At 30.9% G+C, this 16,660-nt stretch overlaps 1 long non-coding RNA gene across 1 annotated transcript; it reads left to right on the forward strand.

Moving 5' to 3' along the window:
• Window positions 1–895: 895 nt before the first annotated feature.
• On the forward strand, window positions 896–15,278 carry LOC127729887 (uncharacterized). The gene is made up of 4 exons (XR_007994879.1): window positions 896–918; window positions 7,754–7,822; window positions 11,640–11,816; window positions 12,068–15,278. It is a non-coding gene; the product is annotated as an uncharacterized LOC127729887 (long non-coding RNA).
• The last annotated feature ends 1,382 nt before the right edge of the window (window positions 15,279–16,660 follow it).

Here is a 16,660-nt window from a genome sequence, read left to right on the forward strand (position 1 = left end):
GTTGGATTCACTTTCTGTATTTTCAATTTCACTGTACTTTTTTAGCGTAGGAATATATGTATATTGCACACATTTGTTGAATGGACAGACCGTCACTTCGAGAAGATTAATGCAGATTTTACAATTATTGTGAAGCGCGAAATTGTATTAAATACACCCAGACTTTAAATTGTGTATATGTGACACACTTTATGTCTCAATTATTTGTAATACCAAGGCGCAAATCTTCAGTTGGAAGTCTTAAATGAGTGTCCGAAATCCATTTTGATATAGCCATTAATCAGTCCATTTTTCAGTAAAGTACTATCCATGGAGGTTTGACAAAGTTCTTCAAATGACAACAAATTAGAAATAATGCAAGTGTTTGCTATCAGAAAAACAATGAAAAATGAAAACAACAAGTTGGTTCAGATGTTATTTCTTAATCATAAAAAAAAAATTATCCAAGTTTCATAAAACTCTCTGACGTTATTTATGTCTTAATTAGTCTTTACATGTTTAACCCCGTAATGTATCTGAATATTAATTGCCAAACAAAACGAAAACAAATAAAATTCAGGCGTGACAAACATGTGACTTTTATATCTGCCAAAGGCTGCGTATGAACTATATATTGTGCTTCGAATGTATTAGTACGGAATAAGCATTCACCTGTCTATAACTGAATGTATGTAGTAACAGTCCAACATAAACTTTGTGCACTTTCGTAGAGCAACAAAACGTTTTAAAATTTCAAACCAATGCATGCATCGGATCATTTGTTTTGCATTATAATATACATTTTCCTGTTTTTCTATTACGTATCGTTCATCCACCTGTGTATTACCCTTTAAAAATGCAACGTTTGTGTATATTTCCAGGAATTTGCTGAGTGACGATGAATGGCATTTCGATAACGTTATGAACAGAAAAATCTATGTAAGATAGTGAATTAACGCAGAATTACTGCTTTTATCATACTGTAAAAGCTTATCAAAAACATTAGGCTTATAAGTTTGTACTTCAGAAAGCTTAAAAAACCCAATTCATGCACTCATTGTACATACCAGGATTGAAATTGTGTACGCCAGACGCGCGTTTCGTCTACAAAAGACTCATCAGAAACGCTTAGATCAAAACATTAAAAGGCCAAACAAAGTACAAGTAAAAGAGCATTGAGGGGCAAAAATTCCGAAAGGTTTTGCCAAATACAGATTAAGTAATATATTCTTTGGGTGGAAAATCGTTAGTATTTCGAACAAATAAAGGTTTGTATCTGATAAATCAATGTACCAAATGTATTCATGACGAATATATTTTTTCTCAAACTGTTCCCTCGACCTTTTAATTTTAATATTTAGATTGAGAATGGAAACGGGGAATGTGTCAAAGGGACAACAACTAGACCAAAGAGCATAAAACAGCCCAAGGCCACAAATGGGTCTTCAATACAGCGAGAAAATCCCACACCCGGAGGCAGGCTTCAGCTGGCATCTAAACAATAATGTATACTAGTTCAGCGCAAATGGACGTCATACTAAACTTCGAAACATATAAATGAACCAAAACCAAAAAAACATACAAGACTAATAAAGGCCAGAGGTTTTCCTGTCTTGGGACAGGCGTAAAAATGCGCGGGTTTAGACATGTTTTGTAAAATCTCACCCTCCCCTATACCTCTAGCCAATATGGAATAAAAAAACACACAGCAACACGCACAGTAAAACTAAGTTCAAAAGATTCCGAAGTATTATCTGCATTATATTATTGTTATTATTATCATATGTATTGTTTGTATTCTTACGCATTTGATGCACGAAGTTCATAAAGTTTTTTTTTCTTAAATATGAACATTATACTAGTATAACATGTATAATTATCAAGGAAAATGGAATCCGTAATTTTTACGAAAAAAAGAAAATGTTTTGAATAGAACATGAATACAACTTAGGACAGCCCTCATACAACCCGCCGAAGGTCGAAGGTTCTCTCCGGGCATTCCGGCTTCCTCTACCAATAAAAATTGACCGCCAAGAAATAGCACAAGAGTGTTGAAAGTGTCGTAAAACACCAATCAATCAATCATACAACCCGAATATTACTATCTTATTGATGCTGTAATCCATGATAGTCCTGAAATCTTTGAATGCATTCGTTACTTGTTTAAGTCGAATTTTAAATAGTAACGAACTACAATCACAAGTTTGCATTGCTTAAGATTTTCCAATAGCGCTTAATGTAAATACAACTTCCCTATTCTTGTTTAGTATGGCATTGTCTTTTTTCATGTGGTCTTGTATCTTGTACACGTCTACCCTATATCCTGTCATTTGAATTAAAAAGCAATCCGATTCTCGAAGATGTTTTACCTATCATAACTAAATATACCTCTATAAAACCAACAAATCCCAGAAACAAGATGAAATAAACGTTCATTTGTATAACAGTTGTCATAATTTTTGCTTATATCTAAAAATAATATAAAAGTGCAACAGCAATTTATACTTGGCTTGAAAAGGATGTTTTTTACCTAATATATAATCCGGGATAATATTAACATTTCCCTATGCAAAGGTATATTAAAAAAAATTCAGTTAAACAAAAAGTAAAAATGTACTATGTTGTGAATAAATAAACTCATCATAGATAACAAGATGTGACGGACATGTGAACTATCAATTAATTAAACAAACCACAACACATAATTTGACATATGATTCGGTTTTATTGGGCATGTTCTCTGTAATTATAATTTGCTCATCTGAAAATTTGTCTTATGTCTAGAACGGTTTGAAGTGTGAGGTGAAATGTCAACAATTAGTCAAAAGAATTTATGCAATTTGACGTGTTTACATAAACAAAGAAGTGAACAAGCGATGACCTCTCTTCAGCTAATATCAGATTTACTGCAAGTTCTAGGCTACATCAGTACACATTTGTACCTCTTCCCAATTCAACCGCATTATTTGTCTAATTATGTGTTGTGGTTTGTATAATCTATTGATATTTCACATGTCTCTGACAACAATATACATTATAACGTTTGTTTAATTGTTAAAAAAAATAAATTTTTTAATGTTAGTATGCATAAGGAAATTTCTATTTTATCCGGAAATATATTTCAGGTCAAAAACATCCTTTTCAAGAAAAGTATAAATGGCTGCTGCACTTCTATGTTATTTCATATATCGGCAACACGATGACAACTATGGTACAAATAAACTCATCATAGATACCAGGATGTAAATTTGTATTCGCGCCAGACGCGCGTTTCGTCTACAAAAGACTCATCAAGTGACGCTAGAATCAAGAATATATATTTCATCTTGTTTCTGGGATTTGTTGCTTTTATAGAGGTATTTTGTTTAGTTATGGTTGTTAACATTTCTTCCAGAATCGCATGTATTTTGATAGAAATGATAGGATATAGGATAGACGTGTACAAGATATAAGACCACAAAAAAAAAAAATAAAAAAAAAATAGCCAAACCAAGCAAAAAAGGGTAAATTGTTTTTATATAACGCGTTATTGAAAAATCTTAAGCAATGCATAAGTGTAGTTCATTCCTTTTTTAAAAGTCAGCTGAAACGGATAAGGAACACATTGAAGGTTTTGTTATTGAAAGACTCCAGGACCATCATGAATCACAGCATCTATAAGATAGCAACAGTTTGGTAGTATGAGGGCTTTCCTGAGCTATATTCATGTTCCATTTAAGACAATTTCTATTTCTACGATAAAATAAAGGATATAATTTTCTGATAACTATACATGTTATATTAGTATAATGGTCTTATTAAACGAGGTAAAACACTTTATCAATTTCGTGCGTTAAAAAGCGTAAGAATACAAACAATGCATATGGCAATAATAACAATAATACAATGCAGAAAATATATGTATTTTTAAAGTAAAACGTAGAGGGAACAATGATAGAAAAGTTATTTGTCATGAATACATTTTGTGCATTGACTTATCATAAACATAAAGACAATAACTAATAATTAAACAGTAGGCTAATGGCATTAAATTTATATTAATTTCGTATATTTCGTAGATTAGTCGGTTAGTATCGGATAACAATTCGTCGTCACGCAGCTTAATTTCGAAAATATACACCAACGGTGGGAATTCTATGCGACTGTCATACAAGTGAGAGTTTAAGCTAGCTATAAAACCAGGTTTAATCCACCATTTTCTACACAAGTAAATGCCTGAACCAAGTTAGGAATATGACAGTTGTTTTCCATTTGTTTGATGTGTTTGAGCTTTAGATTTTGCCAATTGATAAGGAACTTTCCGTTTTGAATTTTCCTAAGAGATCGATATTTTTGTTGATGCTAAGGTAGGGGGAATTAATGATTTCGAAATCAAAATCCTCTCGCTTGTCATAGATTCTGGTACTAGAGTTATAAGTCTAAAAATGAGGCGGAGGAAGCCGTGTCTGTTAGTTCTGGAGGAAATATTACTGGACCCAAAAAGAAAAGTTGGATTGTTGATGGAAAGAACATCATCAATATATCTGAATGTGAAATTAAATGATCTGGCTTCTTTGATCTTCTTGTTTTTGAAAAGTGTCCAAAGGAGGTCGACAAAGAGAAGCGTACAGTTCGTTCCTATAGGTATGCCGACCATTTGTTAAAAAAGTCTACCTCCAAATTCAACAAATATGTTGTCAATAAGAAACTCCAGCATACAGATCACTTACGTTCATTTATAAAAAGATGCAGGCTTATTTCATCAGAATACATTAGAAGCACAATGCATATTTCATACCCAGCCAATGCCAGATATGAAAGTCACATGTTTGACACTCCTGCGACCAAATGGACGTATACGTATTTTTTGTTCGCTTCCCTTTTAAATAATAGAAGCTAGAATAATGGGTTAAACATGTAAAAGTTATTAAGACATCAATTACTTGAAAAGATTTGATTAAACTCGGATAAAAGCTCTTTTCATGATTAAGAGATAACATCTGAAACAAAATATCAAAAATATATTTTTTCTATTTTTTTCCCATTTTGTCTTCTTATATTTAAAAATTTGCATAAGGTTTGGGTTATATCAAGAACTTTGTCAAAAATTAATTGATAGTTACAAAACTTTGACAAAAGCTTTTTGATTATGAGGAAAAAGCATTATAATTTTTCCGTATTTTACTGTTTAAATGATTGATAGATGAATCAGTTTTCGGCAGTTTACATTACACTCTTCTTCCCTTTGGTATCTTTAGTCTCTCTTTTACATTGCTAACAGCAACTGAAGGCGAGGCACAGGGTTCCGCCGAACTCTTTTGCTATTTTTTTCATCTCATCTAATAATATAATAAAAGCAAGGAAAAGGTTTCCTATCAAAAAAAAAAGATGTATCGCTTTGTCTTTAAAGGAAATAATTCTATGATTTTCCTTAAACTTTCTTAAGGCATGCACATTTTTGTCCTTACTTAACGATAAATTTTTGGGCATGTGCTAGAATACGCTTAGATGTCTTTTGACCATCATAGGACATACCGTACTCCTAAGATACCTTCAAAATGTCTCAATCCCTTAAAATCTATTTTGAATATTGCAACGTTTGTTCAACTTGCGATTATATGAAATGACTGTTTGCTATAATAAAGTTATTTTGAGAGACATACTTTGTAATAGAAAAGAACAGCATACTCTGAAATACCTTAAAAGGAACGGACAATTACCTATGTAATTGTTTAACGCCCAGAATTTTAATCTGAAAGTAGTTAAAACCTACATAAATTGAAATATAAAAAAGTCTTTAAAAATGCTCAGAGATTTTTTTTATAAAGTGAGTTATCCAGCGACACATATTGTTGTTTACGATAATTGGACGAGTCTTTTTCAAGGTATTGTAATATTTGCATCGATGGGTATATTTTACCAAAGTTAGATAATTTGTATGAAAGACAATATATTTTTTTTGTTTCCAATATAATTTTTGGTTTGGTTACAACTGTGTTCTAATAGATTTTTATAACTACCAACAATTTGCCAAAATATTAAAAAATAACAATTTATAGCTTTTAAAAGATAATCCTGCACCCATGAAGCTTTGATATTGTTCTATTAAGAGAATTTTAGAAAAATTAAGATTCTGCGGAATTAATTCAGTGTCAATTGGCTCATTTCCGTATTTTATTTTATCCACGTTTTCCATTCTGTACTTATTTGTGGAAGGTTCTTTCTTTCTCATTTTCTGTTGGCCATTGGTGAAACATCTTTCCTTTTATTATTTCCATGTACCTTTTATTGCTTGTCTTCGTACTTGTCTAAATATGTACAAGTTAGAAATGCAATTTTTTCAAATTTTGGGGCATATAATACAATTATCAGTATATATTATATTTGATCATCATCATCATCATTAGAAGTAGCATCACTTTGATTATTATTGTTTTGTTTTCATTAAACGAACACTAAAGGTCTAGGCGCTTGTCCTAAATTTGCCATTGTATCAGCATGTGTAATCAATGTTGAATTCCATTGTGCTGTACAAAAACAATGTCCATCGGGTAAGTTTTCCGTTATTAATAAATTTGTGTACATGTTACGTTACCGGAAAAGACAATTGAACTGGAATAAATGCCAAGGTTTTTGTTATGGGACAGGCACAGTTTTATTACATGATGTTAAACTAGTATTGTGATTAGTCATTCACAATTCCAGTTATCGTGATCAATTAAGAAAAAAATGTATAAACAGTAGTCGATAAAATAGGCACTCAAAAACATCTAAACTCAATAATATCCAAATAACAGACAAACAAAACGCTTTTACGTGACAAAACAATTTACATACGATCAAAACGCGTGACAAAAGAAAATGATACCCGTGGTTCAAAAGGACGTTTTCTTTATGACGTGCGGTCAACATTGTGTTGATTGGTTTATATAAGTAAACTGCAGACAGTGAACAAGCATCTTGTCGACATTTGATTTTTTCGGCTGAATTTTCTGTGCTATTTTACTTAAACATGTTAATCCAATCAGTCAAAAAATATAGTTTCGTACAAACTTAGTTCATGTATGGAAAAGCATTCTAAAATAACATTATCATACTGCCATTAATACTTACATTGTTTTAAATGTGCGGAAAATCTTTCTCAAAAAATTATTGCATTGCTATGATTTTTTATCTAACTAATGTAAAAATCTGTATTTGATTCTTTTACTTGATGTGTAAGATAGGTGAATACATTACAGATTTTTCCAGAGTACCTGAGATCACCCCCAGTTTTTGGTGGGGTTCGAGTTGCCCAGTCTTTAGTTTTCTATGTTGTGTTTTGTGTACTATTGTTTGTCTGTTTGTCTTTTTTTTTAGCCATGGCGTTTTCAGTTTATTTTAGACTTATGAGTTTGAATTTCTATTTGGTATCTTTCGCCTCTCTTTTAAATATGAGAAATATTGTATACCAATTTTTTACGTAATTTGCAAGCTCAAACATGTCAAAGTCTTTAGATGTTTTTACTGACATAAAATGTTTGCCGTCTTTTTTTAAACTAGCCTTCTGTAGATACAATGTTAGTCTGCCGTACTAAATCATAAGCCTGCTAACTTTCATACATTTTTGCAATTACATTAAAAAACTGTTTTAAAACTAGAAATAAGAAGTTTAAAGTAAAATAACAAAAATACCGAACTCCAAGGAAAATTCAAGTGGGAAAGTCCCTTATCAAATTCGATAATTAATTAGTTAGTTACCTACAAATTAAGTCGCATTGATGTATAGAAATGCAATTTTCAACTCTGTTTTTAGGCTATTGATGCTGTCCTCATAGTTGTTATAAACGATGCGCAGCAGTGACAGTTAATGGAAAACACTAAGGTTTGTTTTTTTAAACTAAATTATTGAAAACGTTATAATTGTATTCAATTTCAGATTTGACCCTTAAAGATTCGGTATGTTCACAACTACAAAGTACGAATTTTATAAACAAGACATACCATAACATGCTTTCATGTGTGATCTTGTTTTGAATTATTATTGTGAGTTCTAGATTTTCTTAATCTATTATGTGGTCTTTATAATAACAAACTTATTATTTCTGTCATATTCTGTTAATATCTAAATATATTTTATACTTATTCCGGTATATAAATACCCAGCAGAATAACGAATTTCAATTTTGCAACGACTCATATTGAGTCACACGATACTGATCTATATGTAGCTAGCGGTTACTAACGAGGTCTTGGTTCTCCTAGTTTTCCATTCAGAAATGTATCATTTAATTCCGACAAAATTATAATCAATTAATGACCATTTTGGTAAAACATTTACGGTATATATACTAGTGCACCAGATGTGCATTTCTACAATTAATGTCTATTTAATGATTCTCGAAGACACTATATTTAAAAATCCGAAACCTAATACAAAGGTTGAAGAGCTGATAAAACAAAAACAAAACAAAACAAAACAAAACAAAACAAAAGTAAAGCCAAGCATGGACAAGGAATTAGAGCTATGCGTGAGGGGAATACATTTATTAATTTAGATGATTTCGAAATTTAAAAAAAATAAATTTAAATAAATCAATATCCTTATTCCCATGATAGTACGAAGGTTCTGGTGACTGGGCTAAAGATACTTTCGTTGACTATCAGTACCCCATCAGATGCATCCTCCCCTATGGTAGTAATAATATTTGCGAGGGTACAAATTTTACTGCATCAGATACACATTTCGACAATGTAAAGATATCCTTTAGATAAGTTTGTTGAAATTATTTTTCATATTATTTATAGATAGATATAGATTCTACCACTGCTTCGATTGCGATACGATATGTATCCACACGAGCGTTTTAAATATTTAAAATTTAATTTTCGTGAGTGGAATCTGTTTCTCTTATGATTTTAGACGATTTGCAGACAAAAGTTTATTCTTCGTTTCGAATGATCTGCAAAAATATCAGTTCTTTCAATGTGACGTCTCCTTTTTTCATGACTGCACAATATGATTTTAGAGGAAAGCAAGACAATTTGACGTCATAATCGAATTTTGACCAATGAAGAATTGACATTAAACGAACAACCCGTTGATTAAATAAAAATAATCAACAGGTCCGGAAAAAATCGGGTAAGAATTAGAGAAATGATTTTATACTGTTGATCATAAACACAGTATTAATGGACGAATTTCTGCATTCGTCTCACAATGACAAAACAAATTTAACACAACAAGATTTTGTGTATTATTGATCAATTTTGTAAAATTCTTTTTCTATTAATGTTAATGTTCAAAGAATAGTTTAGTCTTAGATGCTTTTTTTTTTATTAGCAGTTATCAGCTTTGAAACACTGTAAATGCGAGTACCCTCATATCTGTACATTGTGTCTTTTTTGTTTTTTTTTTTGCTTTGTATCAATCTGATGAGTTGAGCCCTTTTCAACTACTTTTTTTAGTTTTTTCTTATGTTGTATGTTACACAACTGTCCCAATTTGGGGGAGGGTTGGCGCCTCCAAACATGTTAAACCCCACCACATTCTATATGTGCCTGTCCGAAATCAGGAGTCTGTAGTTCAGTGGTTGTCGTTGGTTCATGTCTGTCATATTTGTGCTTCGTAAATTGTTTTGCTAAAAATTAAGCCGTTAGTTTTCTCAATTAAATTGTTTCATATTTTTCATGTCGGGGCTTTTTATAGCCGACTATACGGTATGAGTTTTTCTCATTATTGAATGATGTACGGTTGCGTATAACTGCTTAAATCCCCCTCATTTGAACTTAGGATGATAGTTGTCTCGTTGGCAATCATGATACATCTCCTTTTTTTTATATTTCTTCACAATAATTTACAAGTATTTCTTACTATATAATTTTTTAACCTGCAACATAATTCCATTATTTTCAAACTAATGTATGCGAATCATATATGTGAAACTTTTCTTGGAATGGTGCGATTATTTTAAGATTTTAAGCTTAATTAATATAACACATAAATTGCGGTCTTGTAGTAATATATGAATATATAAGCTATGTACCTGATGGTATAAACAAGTACATTGAATTTTTTACTCATAAATGACTTGAGTATTTTAAAACTCATTAACAATATGAAAACTATATGTAAAAAATATTTTTTGCAACATTGTAGAAAGATAAAATAAAAGCAAGTATAAACTTATACTCGATTACCATTATAATCATCAAATTTTACTCTTTGTACAAATTTCTGTAAATTTTCTATTTCATTTGTTACCTGTGTGACCTAGGGCGAAATCAGATCTAGAAACAGCTCGATTCCGTCAGTCATTCCGTCTTTCGTTCCGTACGTCCGAAATACACAAAGAATGCCTAGCTCTTGTGTCATCTGTTTTTCAAATGGAAAAGGGAATTCCTTTAAAATCATACAAACATTCCATAGTCATCACACACATATTTAACATGTGTATCTCCTTTTTTATCATTTTTATCACAGTTTTTCTAATCTTTGAACTTTGCTATTTTTGTCAAAGAATATAAAATTCTAGCCAGTAAGTACTTAGTTCTTGCAATATGTAACTCTAATATTATCCGCCAAGAATGTTCAAACTAAGCGTAGTTATCGAGTACAGACTTTTGAATTAACTATATCAATTCCTGAATCAAACTATATCCAATCTTTATGTAGCTAAAGGCCGACCTTCAAAACACAACAGTGCTACACAGGCCCTGAAACGGTATTGGTCTTGTTTAGTTACGTGTTGAAGCAAGTATTTAAAATGTGAATACATTAATCTTATATAATAAATTATTCGGATAGAACCCTCTTTCAACAGTTCAATTATACTTTAATGTTTAAATAAATAGGCAAACAATTCTGTTCCTTTCGTTTCAAATTTAACAGACAGTGAAGTTAAAAGAGTCATGTACCAAGACATATATATTTGTATATCTTTATCCCTTTTTAAACTCGGTTTTTTTTTATTCAGTGCTGTTGTACTGGTTTAAAAAAAACATTGTCCGTGCAATAGTTATACATAAATATCCATTTCGCATACCAGTACAGCCAAAACAATAATTGTCATCCATTTGTAGCAGCAGTTTCTCATCATATCAAAAAATGCATATTTGTAATAAAATAAACGATCAACAGTATTTTCAAATGTGTAGAAAATAATGCAAATTTTATATTTTATCATAAAATTTAAATCTCTTTTTAATAGAATGTCCCAAGATTTATGTTTTTGCATGCAAGAAAAGAGTCGATAGCTGCATTAAATGTTTGCTAATAAAGCCAAAGATCAAAGATATAGTTTCTCTTTTTTAATGTTTTTGTTCTGATGTTTATTCACATTTTTCATCTTGTACACCGGTAATAAATCAGGACTTACAATTTCCAACAAAATAATAACAAGAATTATTGTACGGTATGAAATTTTTATATTCCAGTTGAAAATATATGTTATTTGTGTTGAAATTCAGACATCAGATAATAGGTCTGTCAAAAGCAATATCGGAAATTGTAAAGACCATTTTTTAGTTTCAAACAACAGAAAATCCAAGGAGATATTCATAACTGTAGGCTTTTATATGCAGCAAACCTTAGACTTTTGATACAGAGCAGTTCTATCTTATTTCATGATAAATCTCGTTCATTAAGTTTGTTTGTTTTAATGTAAATTTAGGCCTCATATGTTACTTGGTATATTTTGCAGGGTCTTGCCGTGGTAACTCTGGTAAACGTGGAAAAAAATGTACGATGGATAGAAGTTGTGAGGGACATGAAAAGTGTTGTTATCGAAGATGCCGAAATTGTTAAGGATCTTTATCTTGTCAAACATTAGTTCGAAATGATTAGTTTTAAGAAACTAAAATCATTAGGAAACATCATTGTAAATTATACTTCTATTTTAAAATATAAAAAAAAGCTTCAGTTAAGTTTTTTTTTCATATACAGTGTTAATTTTTATGTTAACATAGTACACAATCAAATAATACATAATTTTATAATACACATTATGTTTATATTTCAAAAACGTTTTCGTCAATAACGACAATTATATTCTTTTCTTCTGATTTTTGCCATTTATTTGGTTCTCTAACAAAACAATTGTGTATTTGCTGTATCTATTCTCACCAACAGTAAAAGAGGGACAGCTAAAGTACTAGGACATGGTGACAGTATCGAGGGATTTGAATTGTATATGGGTTTGTAAAATTGCACAATATTAATCAGATACTTCTTAACTTGAACATTCTAATGCACTCAACTTTTCCTTTTGATACATTTAACACCTCAAACACAAACGATTACAATTTAACTTCGCTAAACTTTCGCAGTATATTCTTATCTAGGTTATGGACCTACACAAAAAGCTTAAGATATCCAGGTGAAAATCGAGTTGTGTACCAGACTGCTGGTTCAGCCACTATTGAAAAAAACGAAAATCAGTTGTCCGAATGGTACGAGATATGAAACTGACCTAGACTAAAAAATGGCGGGAAAATGCATAAACATGTTAAGTAAGGACAATTTGATAATTTAGAAACGAAAGAATACAAACACAAAAGGTGTTGCAAATATATATGAAACCTATGAACATCACAAACAGAAAATCACCGTAACAAAACTGAATATACCCTGGAATGCATGAAAACTTATGTTTGTTTTTTTATGCCATTTATTAACAAGGAGAAAGATTTCAATAAAAATGACATTTATTAAAAACGACGTACACAGTTATTCACAACAACAGGAGAGTTCATCGTACAAAGTATAATAATTAAATGCACCTGATTTAAAGTATCTGTTAATTAAAGAAAAACAGCTTGAATAAAGATAACGTACAGAAAATGGGACTAACAAAAAGGTGGCAATATATCAAATCAATAATAACATTAAACAATAATGAAACTATTATTTTATAAACAATGTGGAAAGTTATTGAGGTTGGTAGAGGTTTCAAAGATTTTCCAATGAACAGTTTTGAACCATTTTTTTCTGAAACGAAAACAAAAAGCCTCATAACAAATCTGGTATTTACTTAGTTCGCGACATATAAAGATTGCTTAATTATTTAATACACACTCAGTTCAGATATAGAATGATTTATTCAAATGAAGGTTGTCCACATTAACATAATTTAATTTACTTTTGTCAGTTTGATTTTACTATTTAATTTATTTGCTATGGCCTAAATTGACCCTAAATTATTTTCAGTCTTACTTGGCCTAAGACCATTTTGTACTCATATGATGTACTATTTGTAATTTTTCTTTCCGTGTAAAGTACATTAAATACATATGGAAGGATTATTTTTAACAAAAAAATTTCACAAATTTAAAATTGCTGGAAAATATTACATCTTCATGTAAGGCCCCCCTTCATTCAAAAACCTTCAATTTCATTCACAGGCTCGTATAAATTTTACTTTTGAATAATTGTAATAAATCTGATACATCAAATGAGTGTTCTTTTGCTTTTAATACATGATATTTTAAATATTAGGGCATTTAAAAAGTTATTTTTTACAATTTTTGAATTTTTAAAGCCCTAAATGTTGATAGTTGAAATTCTTCAATTTTAATGTCAAAAGCTACACAGTTATGTCCTTTGATTTTCATTGTCTACAAATATAGTCCCTAGTGTGGACACTGTGTTACTTGCTATTTTTGTATACCCCTTCCATATTTATTTCTTCATGTTTTATGCCTCAAATAGCAAGTAGGGGGATGTAATTACACTGTAAAAAAATTTGGTCATGAATTTTAAAGTAAAGTTGTGATTTGGTCCAGCTAAAAAAGGTTAACAATTAGTATTTCGGAAGCTGTCAAAAGAATTCAAGACCCCCTTAACATGAAATTGTCCATATTTCGAGTTAGAGCTGATGAAGTTTTCTATAATTTTGATATAATTTGTCCCAAAAGTATTACACCACATTGTAAAAATATTCATGATAATGTTGAGAAAGCGCAGGTGGGATTTTTTAATTTTCATTTATTGTCTAAAAGAAATCACTATGAAATAACTGTGTTCTCGGGCCATGCTTGAATGCTTTCTCCTACCTAAATAAAAGTTGTTGTAATTGTGATTTTCATGGAATATAATTTTAGAGTACTTACACAATACATATAAACTAAAGAGTCTTTAGAGTCAAAGCTATTATTTGAATAAAAAATTCCCTCTTGGTATTGATCTTTAAACTATTTGCAAAAAAGAATTAATAGGGTTGACAGTCTAGCCTTTGCAAGCAACTTTAGATTCGAAATTTTAATTAAAAAGTTTTTTTATAAACACTATGAAATACAGTGGAGAAAACAAATGCACAATTGTGCTGATAGGAAGCTTTGTAGCTATAGCACTTTTAAGACTCATTTTGGTCTTGAAAGATATCTTACTTTATTACAATTACCTGAGCAGAGGAGAAATTTCACTCGATTGCGTATTTCTTCTCACAGACTAAGAATTGAACAAGGTCGCTATCAGGGTACTCTCCGGCAAGACAGAATATGTCTCAGGTGCACCTCAAATGAAGTTGATGATGAAAAACATTTTTTATTTTCGTGTACATCATCTCAAGATAAGAGAAATTGTTTAAATTCCACTATTAACTCACTATGCCCAAACTTTACGCATTTGATTCCTAGCCAAAAACTGATATGGCTTCTTAATGTAGAGAATCTTGATATCTTGATATCTGTCTGTGAGTTAGTTGATGAAGACAAAATATAACTTGAAAGATAAATATTTAAATCAGGCTTTCTGCACTAGGCACGAGGTTGGCATGGTGGGGTACAGGACACATCGTACAAGTTCTATTACTTTTCTGTTTGTGATATTTTTTTTATTAAACTGGTAATATTTTATCTTTTTGTAATATGTGCACTTTGGCATATCAATTAGCATTGTCCCTTGGTGCCTCTTGCAGTTGTGTCAATATAAATAGTACTGACTCCTCTGCACCAGGCACGAGGATGACATATCAATTATTACAATATCTTACCATATCATTAATCATGTTAATGTCCCGATACACATTTTAATATGCACCCACCATGCCATATAGCACCGTCCCTTGGTGCCTCCTGTAGTTAAGCTAGATATATTTAGCCTACTCACAGAATTCTTTTTTGTTACTTTCAAGAGGTCGGCCTGAGACGAAGGTTTTATACATACCCCTATATATCACATGTATATATACGAATATGTGAAAACTGTTGTTTCTTATTTGTGTTTGTAACTATCATGACTATGTATACTGTATTGTTTATCATATTTGTAAAAATAATATTATAATGATATTATATTATGCTCCTTGTGAGCCCATTTGATGGAAATAAAGCATCTTCTTCTTCTTCTTCTTCTTCTTCTTCTTCTTCTTCTTCTTCTTCTTCTTCTTCTTCTTCTTCTTCTTCTAAAGAAACAAGTCCATTCTTTTTGTAGATGATTCCCAGCTAGAAAAATGAAGCAGTCTACAAATGATAAATGTGCACTTATGATTTGTAGGAAATATAGCTGTCAATCGCTTGGTAGTTGCAAGTTATGAAAGAGTTGATGAATTCATAATTTTGTGTATGTTATTCATTGTTTTTGGAAAAAATGAATAGCTCAAACAGCATTGTACAGTAGTACTACCATGAAGTGTTGTTAGGATTAAACTGGAAAAGAAGCAAATAGTGCATTGAATAAATAGCAAACCAATAATTTGTTAGAAAGATCATACAACTGGATAGCTGTTAATGCCTTGGATAATTATTCATTTGAAATAGCAATTTGGAATTATAAGAATTCAAAGTCTTAGTGCATATATTTGTAGTGCATCATACATGTATCTGAATTTGATTAGTGCCTTGGATAAATATTCGTTTGAAATAGCAATTTGGAATGACAAGATTTTATAGATTCAGTGAATATTTATATTATAGTACATAGTCACCATACTGGCATTTTATTCTGGTCAAGCATACTAACAATACTTCAAAGTATCATTTTATTTATATGACCATTGATCACAGTTATTAAACAAAATTTAGACAACAATAATCATTCAATTACATGTACATGTTATTATATTCATGATATTGTAGTCTTGTATAATATAAAATAAGGAGATGTGATATGATTGCAAGTGAGATAACTATCAACCAGAGACCAAATGAGATAGATGTTACATGTAGCAACTTTATGTCGTCACTGTACAGTCTTCAAGGATGAGTAAAACTGATACTGCATATATATAGCAAGCTATTAAAGGACAGACATAAAAAAAACATAAAAACAATTCAAAACTGAAACCCAACATGCCCAACAGCCTAGTTTATGTACAATATGTATGAAAAACAAATATGATGTTGCAACGAACAACCACCACAACAACCGCTGAAAATTTGCCTACCAAATTTAAGTAAGGGTGATTGTAAGTCATATTCTTATTCTAGACTTAAAATTAGTATTTGCTTCTCCTCAGTATACATGACAAAGCACATAGCATTCAGGAAAAGAGTTGAATGTCTATCACCAAACTCTTTCGTTTTGAGGTAGCATGCTTAAAATCTAGTTAAACCTAGATCGGTCTACTACAAATTAAAGCAGGTTTCTTACATACATGTATAAAAATGGTGTCCTTAATATGCATAGTGTTTTGGATTGATGTAAAGCCTCCTTCATTCATTGGAACAAAAAAAACATGTGAATACCTGTGTTAATAGAGGTCACCAGCTGGGGTCGAAGTCACAT

Source organism: Mytilus californianus, unplaced genomic scaffold (genome assembly GCF_021869535.1).
Source record: "Mytilus californianus isolate M0D057914Y unplaced genomic scaffold, xbMytCali1.0.p SCAF_2, whole genome shotgun sequence".
NCBI lineage: Eukaryota > Metazoa > Mollusca > Bivalvia > Mytilida > Mytilidae > Mytilus > Mytilus californianus.